Here is an 11,687-nt window from a genome sequence, read left to right as displayed (position 1 = left end):
TCACGACAAGTCAATCCGATATAATTATTACTTATAATATTATTCCTATGTGATGATTTGATATCTAATATCTATGACCCGTAAGATATGGTCATCAGTCTACTCGCATAATAGTCTCAATGTATTATTATCGTCCTAATTAAAAATAAAACTTTTACTACATACACTTTAAAAATAGTGGTGTAATGTACAATAATATCTCACGTTCAAGTCACACTTGATGTTCTACTAAACAAACTATCTATTATAAGGACTTTATTATATTATATGGTTAATTATATAATAAATGATGCTTTGCACATATAACCAAATTAGATATATAATTTAAATCCATGATACAAACAATAATTTATTTAAAATAGATTGACGCTAGGGTTTACACCAACAATATTTGTTCAAGAACTTTTGGTTCAATTGATCTCGTGTAGTGATGGATCTTGCATGCATAGAATCTAACTACATTGTTGTCTTGCCAGCTAATGACCACATAAACAATCTCATTCATATGGTTTCCGATGTGACAAAATTGCTAGTTATTGAGTCTGCTACCCTCACAAATTTCTTTAGATGGCCAATAGGATCTTTAGTTAGTATACCCATAAACATAGTAGAATTCTGAACCATTTGAATCAAACCTGGTTTGAGCTCAAAATTGGTTGCTTGCACCGATGGATTTATAATGCTGGTAGTAATATATGCTGAATGAGTGAAGTAGTCCTGAAGTGTTCTTCTTTAGAAATTCCTAAGTTGAAATGGAAAAAGATATCTATGGATTTGGTGATGGGTTTGCCTAAGAAGGGTTTGAGTTTTGATGCCATTTGGGTGATAGTTGATCAATTGAACAAATTAGCTCATTTCCTACCAATTACACAGTATACCCACCTCTATAGTATCACGTAGGGATTCATGGTTTACCTCTAGAATTTTGAAAGTTTTTTAGGGAGATTTTGGTACTAGATTGAATATTAGCACAACTTATCATCCACAAACAGATGGTCATTCATAGAGGACTATTCAAACTCTTAAATATATGTTTTAGTTTGAATTTGAATCTGAAGGTTCTAAACTAAAACGAAAAAGTAAGAGAAAAATTAGATAAACAATTAAAAAATTATTTCTTTGTTAACTTTAGGTGCCTTTAATTGTCTCAATACGATTAAATATATAGTGTTAAGGTAAATAAGATAAAAAGACCTAAAGATTAAAAATCCCAACTAAATAATAATTAAAACAAAAATCCAATAATATAAACTTTATATCATAATATTAAATACAATTGCATACTTTATCAATTTGGATTTATTAAACAGTTAGTATCTTTTATTTATTTATAGAATATAGGAAAATGCGTCCCTCGAGTGCAAGTGTTTGTTCCGTGTCAAATGGATCATAGGGGTCAATTGAATATGGATACATCACACATGTTACATTAATAATCATGATTTAACATTAGATTATGTCTTCAAAAAAGAAACAAAATCACGGTATTGTTTGTCGTTATGTGGGACCAATGAAATGGCGTGTTCTGATCATGAGTCATGGCATGTGAGATCTTCGAATTTCATTATCACTCCAAAAACCACATCACTTATTTTGCAGCATAGCTGAAATATGAAGAATACAGGAACTTGCGTTTGCGTATATCAGTGATCTTTGGGCCTATAAATATTCCACTTTAAGCTAACTTTTCTGACATTGTGTATGTGGTTATGGAAAGATCATAATTACAACATACTTTAATATAAGACTTATTTAATTAAAGTGAGATCTAGGTTATGTTTAAAAATTTATTCATCATTTAATAAAAAATTGTCACGTCAATAAATGTATAAGTGATATTTACAAAATTATGTGTATTATAATTTTATTTAAATGTCATATTTTTATTAGATGATGAATAAATTATCTATAATTTTAAAAAAGTAATTTAGAAAAAATCTTTAATTAATTAATGAATATTAAAACCTCATATATTTTTATAGTGAAATGACTCTCAAACGTGCATCTACATAGAAGTTCCATGTAATAGATTCGGACTTATTATGAGTTTAATATAAAAAGAACTAAAGAGAAATCCTAATCAACTTGCAACTATTTTTAACAAACTCTAACTATATCTAATAGTTCTAGAAAATTGGAAGTGCATAATAGCATTTTCAAAAATTGTCATTTTATCAGCATAACTTTCAAATGTTTAAAAATTATTTTGGAGTTATTAAAATCCCTCGTCCTGTCAGGGTGGTTTTTTTTTTTTGGTTCTACTATAAAAAAGTATCAAATTATTATTTATTATATATTAACTACCACCTGTCTAAATTTTTCAATTTTAACAAGTGAAAAATTGGTTTTTGAAGTGTCAACTTCTCAAAGATTTTTTTTAAAGAACGAAGAGAAATTAGTCCCCATCATACCAACTTCTCAATGTCTTTTTTCTTTTTTAATTATAAAATTTATTTTATTATTTGTAGAATCTTTTTTTATTAATAGTACTATTTAGTAGGTACAAACAGAGGAGATTTCATCAATTAACAATAATGACATAGAAAAAGTGGGTAGTTATAATTTGTAAACGTGAGATAATAATATACATTATTTTTTATTATCATTTTTCATAATAATAAATATATATTTTATTATTTAATAATTATTATTTTACTTAAATAATTAATTTAAGTTTCATTAATTTATAATTTAAGTAATTATTATTTTAATTAAATAAATAAACACAACATTAATTATTTTTATAATAATAATTATTCAATTAAATTTTACTTTTTATAATTATTAAAAAAATTAAAATAAAATAGAGTCCATAAAAATAAAATAAAATTAATTAAATATTATAACTAAAAATACAAATATAAAATGAATGGAAAAAACTAAACACCAATTTTATTAAAATGTTTTTATTATATTAATCTCATATATGGTGTCCAGTCCCACATCGTGGTGGTCGACGAATACGACGTGGACGAAGTGGAGGTGAGTTTTATTTGTCAACTGAGGCCTGTGTCTTATGTACATTCTCACTTAGTAGGTTGACATGCATTGAAGAACTAAGATCTACTTGATTAAGGGACGGTGGAACACCAAATGAGTACATGTTATTAATATAACGAGCAGCCGACTCATGCATACATAGGTTTGCACCAAATAAATTATTGACAAAATATTGGTCGCTTGAATGAAGAGATTTTCAACGATCATATTGTTGAGTTAACGTGAATTGAAATGATTGTCTTGGTAGTTCAAATTGTTGTTATGCTGGGGTGAAAGAAAATGAATGGCGATGTGGTTTTGACACTTCATTTTCAATAGTAACAAGGGGAGTCGGTGGGCGAGGTCTATTACGCCTTTGTCGTTGTGATGGTTGGGTTGACTTTTTTGCAACACCACATCGTGGACCCGCAGTAGGTGCAGAGCTGATATGTATTGGTGTTATGTCTAAACCACCATATACTCCTCTATTGGTATTGGGTGTCCATGTATCGGTTGACCGATAAGACAACAACTTCGACGTTCGTTCCAAAATTAAATCCATGCAACATGTATGTCTTTTCAATTTTTCTCTTGAAAGTGAAGTGTATCAATATTTTGAAGATCATCTGTTATTTCCTGGGAAAATACAAACTGCAGTTTGATGCCATTCTACAGTTGAGAAACAAATCAAAGCGGTTTTGACAGTTCATATCATTGAATCCTGTTATGCTTGTTGTGGTATGACGTTTTCAAGACCTCTGTAATGCATCCATATTAACTAGAGAAAATAAAAGACATATAAGTAAGGCGACACAATTATAAGTAGTATACATTTTGTTGAAGAATGAAACTTTTAACCTTATAACAATGTTTCATCTGTAACTGACAAGATCCCCGTATAGAGTTCCAAAATAGATTAGTCTCCTGCCAATCCATCTACTAAAAGAATATAAACTTTTATTTATCAAGTTTTGGCAAGTATATTATATGTAGTTTATTGGGTTAATATGAAAAGTGTTTTACCGCTTTACTAGTGGAAATGATATCTCTTTAGTGCAATGAGGGGCAATGAACGTCATGCGATACCATAACCAAGATTAAAGGAGCAATGTACATCAACTCATACATGCATAAGACAGTATGGTTGCACGACACATTTGTCTGTATAAGTTTGCTAAACAGACTGAACCCTAACTATATAGTCGAACACATTGAAGATGTTTCAATAAGGGGAGATACATCAAAGATTAGTCCCGATAGGATGCTTGCTAGTACTCATTGGACAATATTATATCATTTTTATTTTAACTATCACTTTGTTGAGTTATGGATATGATCCCCATTATTCTCCATTTCTCTCTTGACCATCCTTGCAGAACAATTCATCATCCCGTGAGGAGATTTGAGAAAATATGGTTGCAAGATTATAATTGCGCCAAAGTGGTGAAGGAGGTTAAGACTAAGGCTAACATAATTCTTCCCAACAAATTAGACCATGTTCCTAATCAACTTTCAACATGGGGTCATAAAAGATTTGGAATCATTTTTAAACGTATTAAAGAGCATCAAAGAGCCTTAACTAAGCCGAACACTAAGGGTATGTTTGGGAGAGGTTTTAAGGGGAGGAATTTATAAGGATAAGTCCATATTGTTGTATATATTTGAGATTTTATAAAATTGAAAAATAATATGATTAATGATTATATAACATCAATTACACTTAATTTATTTTATGAAATATTTTATCGCTTCCTTAATTTGAAAAAGAAAAATAAGTGCTCAACTCCAAGAAATAACCTAGAAGTGATGAACCGGGGGTCATGGACAAAAACAAGCAAATTGAAAGAGACTTGGATGAGACTATTGAATGTGAAGTGATGTGGTGGAATTAACGGTCTAGAGCTTAATGGCTTCAATATAGGGATAAGCTCAATGGCTTCATAATTTCCTCTTCTCATGAATCGCTCAACACACAACATATCCTCTCACGTTAATTGCATAACACACAACTTCTAGAGAAATCTACCCCCTTCTTCCCAAAGAATTTTTTTTACTAGAAATATGTTTCATTCATTGAATTGAAATGAAATCCTTACAATATGAAACCTTACAAGTTTTGACAACTTAACTATGTTATGAGCCACTTTATTACAAGTTCTATTGACACTAAAATAGAAAATTAGTAAATCTAGATATATAATCTAAGCTAGCATATGACGACCATACGTAATTTTAATTATTGTTTAAGAATCAATTTCAATGAAAAAATTGGATAAATGATTTTTTTTCACCCATGCAATACCCTATTGAATTCTTAAGCACTCGAGCATGAGTGGAGAAACATAGATCTATTTAGATTTTGTTGCAATTACAATCAACCAAACACACATAATTTCTTTCTACAATCCCCCACCAATTTTGCTAATCTCAAAATAGCCCGCATCCACATTAATCTTGCAAGAACCAATAGGGTGGTCCAAGATGTCACCATAGTAATGACAAGGTTGCCTATTTTAAGTAGGTTTATTCTATTAAAATACTTAATAAATCACACAACACTCGTTGATATTTTCACAAGCTCAAAAATTGAATTACGGGACACTACTTGGTTTCTATTTTTCCCAATCAACTATTGCAAGACACCAAAATGTTGTTGAGTTAGATTATTGCTTTTGCCGCATGAATGTGCATAAAAAAGTGATCAACAACTTCAGTTCCTAGATTTATTCTAGTAGGTAGGATAGTTTTTTCTAGTCTCCACAAGAAGGTTTGAGTGCTTCTTGAAATTTCCACAATCCATATTTTCTTCCACACTCCTTTGCAATGTCCTCGTGATGATTCGATCAACGGTGTATTCCTATCTTCAATAAAATATGATGAGTTAATCAGACTGAGTATTTTCCATCCTTCTCTCAATGCCAAATGAGCTTATTTGCAGGGAGTATAACATAAATTGGAATATAAACAATTTTTCATGCCGCATATAGATGAAAGCTATTGAATACTAAGCTTATGCTCTATTGTTTTGTATTTAGGTCAATTAGATATGAGACCATAGAAAATTCGTTAAAACCTACAACCTTTCCTACTAGGAGTTTAGTTATCTTTGAAATTGTGAACTTTCCAGCCATCACCATTAATCCAATATGCACCAGCTTTGATTGCTTCCTTTGTAGACAATAGACTCCTCCAAGCATAGCTCAGTTGGAAGCCCATTTTTGCTTCCATAAACTTAGTGATAACGTTTCAACAAGTATACTGAATCATTGCAATTAATAATAAAATGGTAGTACCAAGTGTTCAACTTAAGGATTGCTTTATACTATCGAATTGTGTTTAATTAATAAAATTGAACAATTTTTTTCGAATTGATTGAAATAATTTTTAAAACTAAAAACAGTAATAGTATTGGATTTTTATACTAAGAAAAATTTCAGAGATGACCTTGGTTTCTAATTTGGTTATAGTTACTAAATTCCTTTATTGAACTATTTCCGAATTCTATTTATTATTCTTGTTCTAATTCCTTAGTGGATTTAAGATTAGAATTAGGCTTTCCAGTACAAGAATTCTCTTATTAAACACTTGCCTCTACAAATAATTCAATTGGTTTCATGAACTGCATTTATGCGTAGACTACAATATCATGAGTTTCTCATCAAAACACATTCGTAAAGTCCATTTCTGTTGCAATATATGAATCGTAAAACCGTTTAGAGTTGATCAAGCATTAAAAAGCATTAAGCACACATATGAAAAAATTAATTCAATAAACTCATTCATATAACTATATATCAAATCATACAAATAAATGTTTCATCTTGTTTCACTAATCCCTAACAAATAGGGTTAGTTACTCATGACAAAGATACAAAAGATAGAGACTAAAGAAGAATTACAAGAAAGACTTATGAATGATTCTTCATAAAAATCCATCAATGGTGTTAGAACCAGCCTCTTTTGAGTTTCTCTACTATGGCACAAACCTACAAACTTCAAAATAGTCAAAAAGATACATAGAAAGTGAGAAAACACACTTTATGCATTCTGCAGCGTGTCATGCACCCCAGAACGTGCATGGGGCGCTCCAACACTCTTGGACAGAAAAAAAATGTCAAAATATTGTAGAATTGCACCCTAGGTACAAGCATTTGTGCTCCAACGCACATAATTTGTTGTCTGACTTTTACTGCATTATTCTTCTATTTTGAGTTCGAATTTGGTTCTAGTGTTTTTATGAAAGTGGTAGCTATGGATCTTTAATTTCATTTTCACTTGACTTAACTCCAATTGGACAATTACATCTCTAAATATGTGTGAAATAATACACATAGGTCATGTTGATTTCTCACAAAAATTCAGTACTACACTGAAACAGCAGAAACAACGCAAAACTACGAAAATCTATACTTATTCAAGGAAATAAGAACATAAACATTTGATTAAATTCAAGAACTAAAATCGACAAACTATATCAAATACATCCTTAAATAAAATAATGATTAAAAATAAATAACACTTAAAACAATGAAAAATATGCACATGATGAAGAACTATCACTTAACTATAACATATTATGGGTTTTTGAAGATTCTTTCCAATACTGAGTTGTTATCTTGAATTAGCCTCCAATATTGCTTTCCTAGTTAAGCTTTGTTGAAGTCACTAATGGCATAAAACACCATACCCCTTGTCCTTGGACACCCTATCCTCTTCTATCTAAGCTAGTGCACCTATCTAGAAGCATCATATGAACCCCACCAAAACTTTGCCATCATATTCTCAAAAGCATTGCAACAACTCTTTGGTAGCTTGTAGCAACTAATGTCATAGTTTGGAATCACCTGAGTAACTGATTTGATAAGTGTTAATTTTCCCGCTCGAGATTGAAATTTCTTTTTCCACCTCTTTACCTTCTTCCACACCTATTCTTGAACAAATGAGAAGCCATCTTTTTTTTATGTCCCTAAAACAATAGAGAGGCCTAGATATCTGGAGTGAGACGTCACAATCTTGATATCTATCTGCTGATAAATCATAACTTATTTACAATTAGGCACATTTTGACTATATGATTCTTCAGACTTATCCAAGCCAACAAGTTAACCTGATGCGGATTGGTAGGAATCTAGAGTTCTCGTGATGGTGACGACTTCATTTGTGTTGGCTCATGCAAAAAGAATACTATCTTTCACCAAAAAGATGTGGGTGATCTTTGGAATTGATCTAGCTACTTAGATACAACATATATTATTCATTTGGATTTCCTTATTTATCAAACTAGAGATAACATTTGCATACAAGATAAATAAGTAAAGGGGTAGGGAATCCCCTTATGTCAAACCTATGTCAATTGAGAAACTTCTCTTGGGTTGTCCATTTATCAAGATATGGTGTGATATTGAAGAGATACAAGCCATAATCGTTTGCGCTAACGATGTCGGGAACTTATAGAATTCAACATAGCTTGCACATAAGGTCATTCAATGCGGCCATTAGCCTTTTCCATGTCAAGTTTCACTGCCATAATACCTTTCTTTCCAGGTTGGATGTAGAAAACAATTCTTACAAATAATTCAAGAAAATCCTCTCAATTTGGTCTTCTCGGTGTCACCAATTTCCTTCCTCATCCTTGCGTTTCTTAATCGCATTAACATTTCCCATTTTATTTGCTTTGCATTGAAAAAATTGTGTTCATATCCTTTTCTCAAATCCAGGTAGCATGTTTGCGTTGTTTCAACATAGTTTAGTCCATATATAGGAGACTTGCATGCCTTTTATATAGTTGGTTGTAAGTTGCCAAAGAATTGGGATCATCTAACCATTGTCCTTATTCTTTTATTCGTGGTCAATGTTCTATATATGTTTTAAATTCAGAGTTCAGACTTTGTAGGTCTGAAATTTGGCCTAAAAATTTGAATTGACCCATCCTCCATGTTTTCTTGACCGTTTCTTCACATATTTCATTACAGGTATAACATTTTTGAAAATAGAACAAGTACACTCTTTTGCTTTGGAGAGTATGGTTCACTGATTCCAATTCTACAAGGAGAGTCTAGAGGTGTAAACCATATCTAGGTTAGTGAGTAACTTGGATTGGATTAAACTAGTGAATGAACTATTCTGTAGCTAGAGCCTTGTCAAGAAGACACTTAATGTTCTCTTCTCCTCCAGTCTATTTGACATAGTTTAAAGGTGGCCCATAAAGCCAAGAAAGTCTGCAATCCTCTATAAACCTTCTACCCAGTTTCAATTATTTATAACTTATCTTGTTACCACCTTTGTTATTTGCATTAAGGGTTTCATTTAAATCCCCAACACACAACCATTAGCCTTCTACCACCTCATGAAATCTCTCTATTTAGTTCCCATGTATTCTTCTTATATCTTTCCTTGGAGAAGTCGTATACCTCGCCTAAATGTCAAACCTCCCCATTTACCTCATCTGCCACTTTTCAAAAATATGGTTTAGGTTGTAGGAAATAATAGAGGTATTGATAGAGTCATTCCATAACAAAGCAAGGTCAACCGATCTTTCTTTCCCCAAACCATTACAAGGGACATACATTCCCGAATTGAAACCACATCAAACACGAATCCTTTCCATCTCCTATTCCTTCAACATAGTTCCCATCAAGAAAACTAGGTGGGAATTTTCTATTCTAGTGAGCCTTAACAAGGCCCGAACTTCCCAAGGGTTCCCCAACCCCTTATAGTTCCAATTAATAATTTTCACTGAGTTAGACCAACACCACCCCTTACTTCTATGGACTTGAGTCTAGCATCTATATTTTTTCCCTCTTTTTCTTGCTAGTAAACAAGTCATCTGGAATTTCCTCTAAGACTAAGACTTCAATCAAACACCTTTTTCCAAGCTCTAATTCTAGTTATTTGTTTTGTTAAGGTTTCAGCTTCTTAGGCTTTTGTTGCCCAGTTCGTATTTTCTTTTTCCCCCACTAGAATTTGATTTTCCCATATTTAAATCATTGGAGAGGACAATCGCTCCTAAGGATTCCACCACACTTTCCACCTCTTTATTGTTCACCTGGATCACCACTAGCCCTTCATCTATTTGCTTTGGTGAAATTGTCTTGTCTTTCTTTTTGTTGAACTTAGTTTCAATTTTCGATGTTTTCCCAGCATTGTCATACCTACTCTAACTAGTGGAGGCCTAAAAAAAATTTCTACTACAACCAGAGTTGTTTTTTTTTCTCCATCTTTGTAGAACTTTGGTAAAAAATAGGCCATCAACCAAAGGCCAAAGGATAAGTCATGTTCCTCAACCTCCTCAAAGCCCCCTTCCCCTTTCTCACCAAGTTCATCACAATTTGTTAATTGTTGACCTATTCTACCACACACAAAACAAAAAGTTAAGAGTCTTTTGTACCTGAAGCAAACTTTCAAGTTCTTGTCGTGATATTTAACCAGCGTGCTTTTTTCAACTGCCAAAGGTCAATAGCAACCTACATATGCAAAAACTACCACATCATGTGAGCTTCCTTCTAATATGTTTCTTCATGTTCCTCAATTTTTTTTGCCATGGATTGTGATTGGAGCTTTAAAGGGATATCATACACTTTTACTTAGAAGCATACAAAGTTCACTTTTAGGCCTGGGGGTTGCTTATCTCTATGATCTTTTTGAGTAGAATAAGTTTCTTATCCAAACTCCAAGGCCCTGTTCGCATTACTATTTCCATGTTCCTCTTTGAGGAGAAATGAAAAAGAAAAATATTCTTACCTATTTCTTGTACTTCAACGGGGCGTTTCAGTCGCCAAGCTTGAACAATGGTACACTTGAAGGATCTAATATTGAGGGGATTATTGGTTCAAAGCTTCCCCACCAAGGTGTGAATGAACACCTCCACTCCAGTCTCTTCCTCTTCTCCAGCTACGACAACCACTTCTTCTTATTTGGTTTACAGGATCTCCTTCCAATGGTCCATGGCTAAACCTCAAACTATAGTACAATTGACATGAAAAAACAGAGCAGCACCGGGAGAACAATATGGAATAGCTAGGGTAAACTAGAAAAGGTCGATAAGTTTGAGATTGAGTTCGAAAGGGGATAAATTAGCGCCGCCATAAACCCTTGGGGAAAAGGGGAAATTCACAATAAGTTAGAGGGATAAGGTATGTCTTCACACTAGAACACGTGGGTTCTGACGCCAACGAAAGTTTTTAAGGTTTGGAAGAACTCATAATTTCTTTCGGAAGAACATTCAAATCGCCCACCATTATGATATTATTACCTTTCAAGATGTTAGACATGCAAAAACAATGGACACTTTTGAGTGTATACTCTTCCTTTTTATCACACATCTACACAAATCTATCGCTCCACACAAATTTAAAGAGGGTACATTACAAAATTATCAGTACCACTTCTGATGCAACATTTGCTACCATGTATCAACAAGAATCTTGTTGTCTAAATATTATGACAAGCATAACTAGGATTATGATCAATTCAAGCTCTAAGAAAGTTAACAAACGGTAATATTTGGCTATGTATAATCGGGTATTAGGCCATCGTGATTGGTAATTAGTATCCTACCTTACTTACCCAACATAGCTAAATTTAAAGACTGTAAATACCTGAATCACATACTTCCAACATGTTTACTTATAGAGAGACGCTCCCACGAAAGAAAATGTGAGAAATGATGCAGCTAAAATATCACTAAAAGGAGAGGGGGGGGGGGGGGG

General features: G+C 32.5%; 1 long non-coding RNA gene across 1 annotated transcript; it reads right to left on the bottom strand.

Annotated features, from left to right (window-relative positions):
• Positions 1-6,732: 6,732 nt before the first annotated feature.
• LOC113786740 (uncharacterized) lies at positions 6,733-11,640 on the bottom strand. Its single transcript, XR_003473039.2, has 2 exons — positions 10,720-11,640; positions 6,733-10,442 (listed from the first exon to the last, which is right to left on the bottom strand). It is a non-coding gene; the product is annotated as an uncharacterized lncRNA (long non-coding RNA).
• Between the last annotated feature and the right edge of the window lie 47 nt (positions 11,641-11,687).

Source organism: Cicer arietinum, chromosome 5, assembly GCF_000331145.2.
Source record: "Cicer arietinum cultivar CDC Frontier isolate Library 1 chromosome 5, Cicar.CDCFrontier_v2.0, whole genome shotgun sequence".
Classification (NCBI taxonomy): Eukaryota; Viridiplantae; Streptophyta; class Magnoliopsida; order Fabales; family Fabaceae; genus Cicer; species Cicer arietinum.
This window is presented reverse-complemented; position numbering and strand designations above follow the sequence as displayed.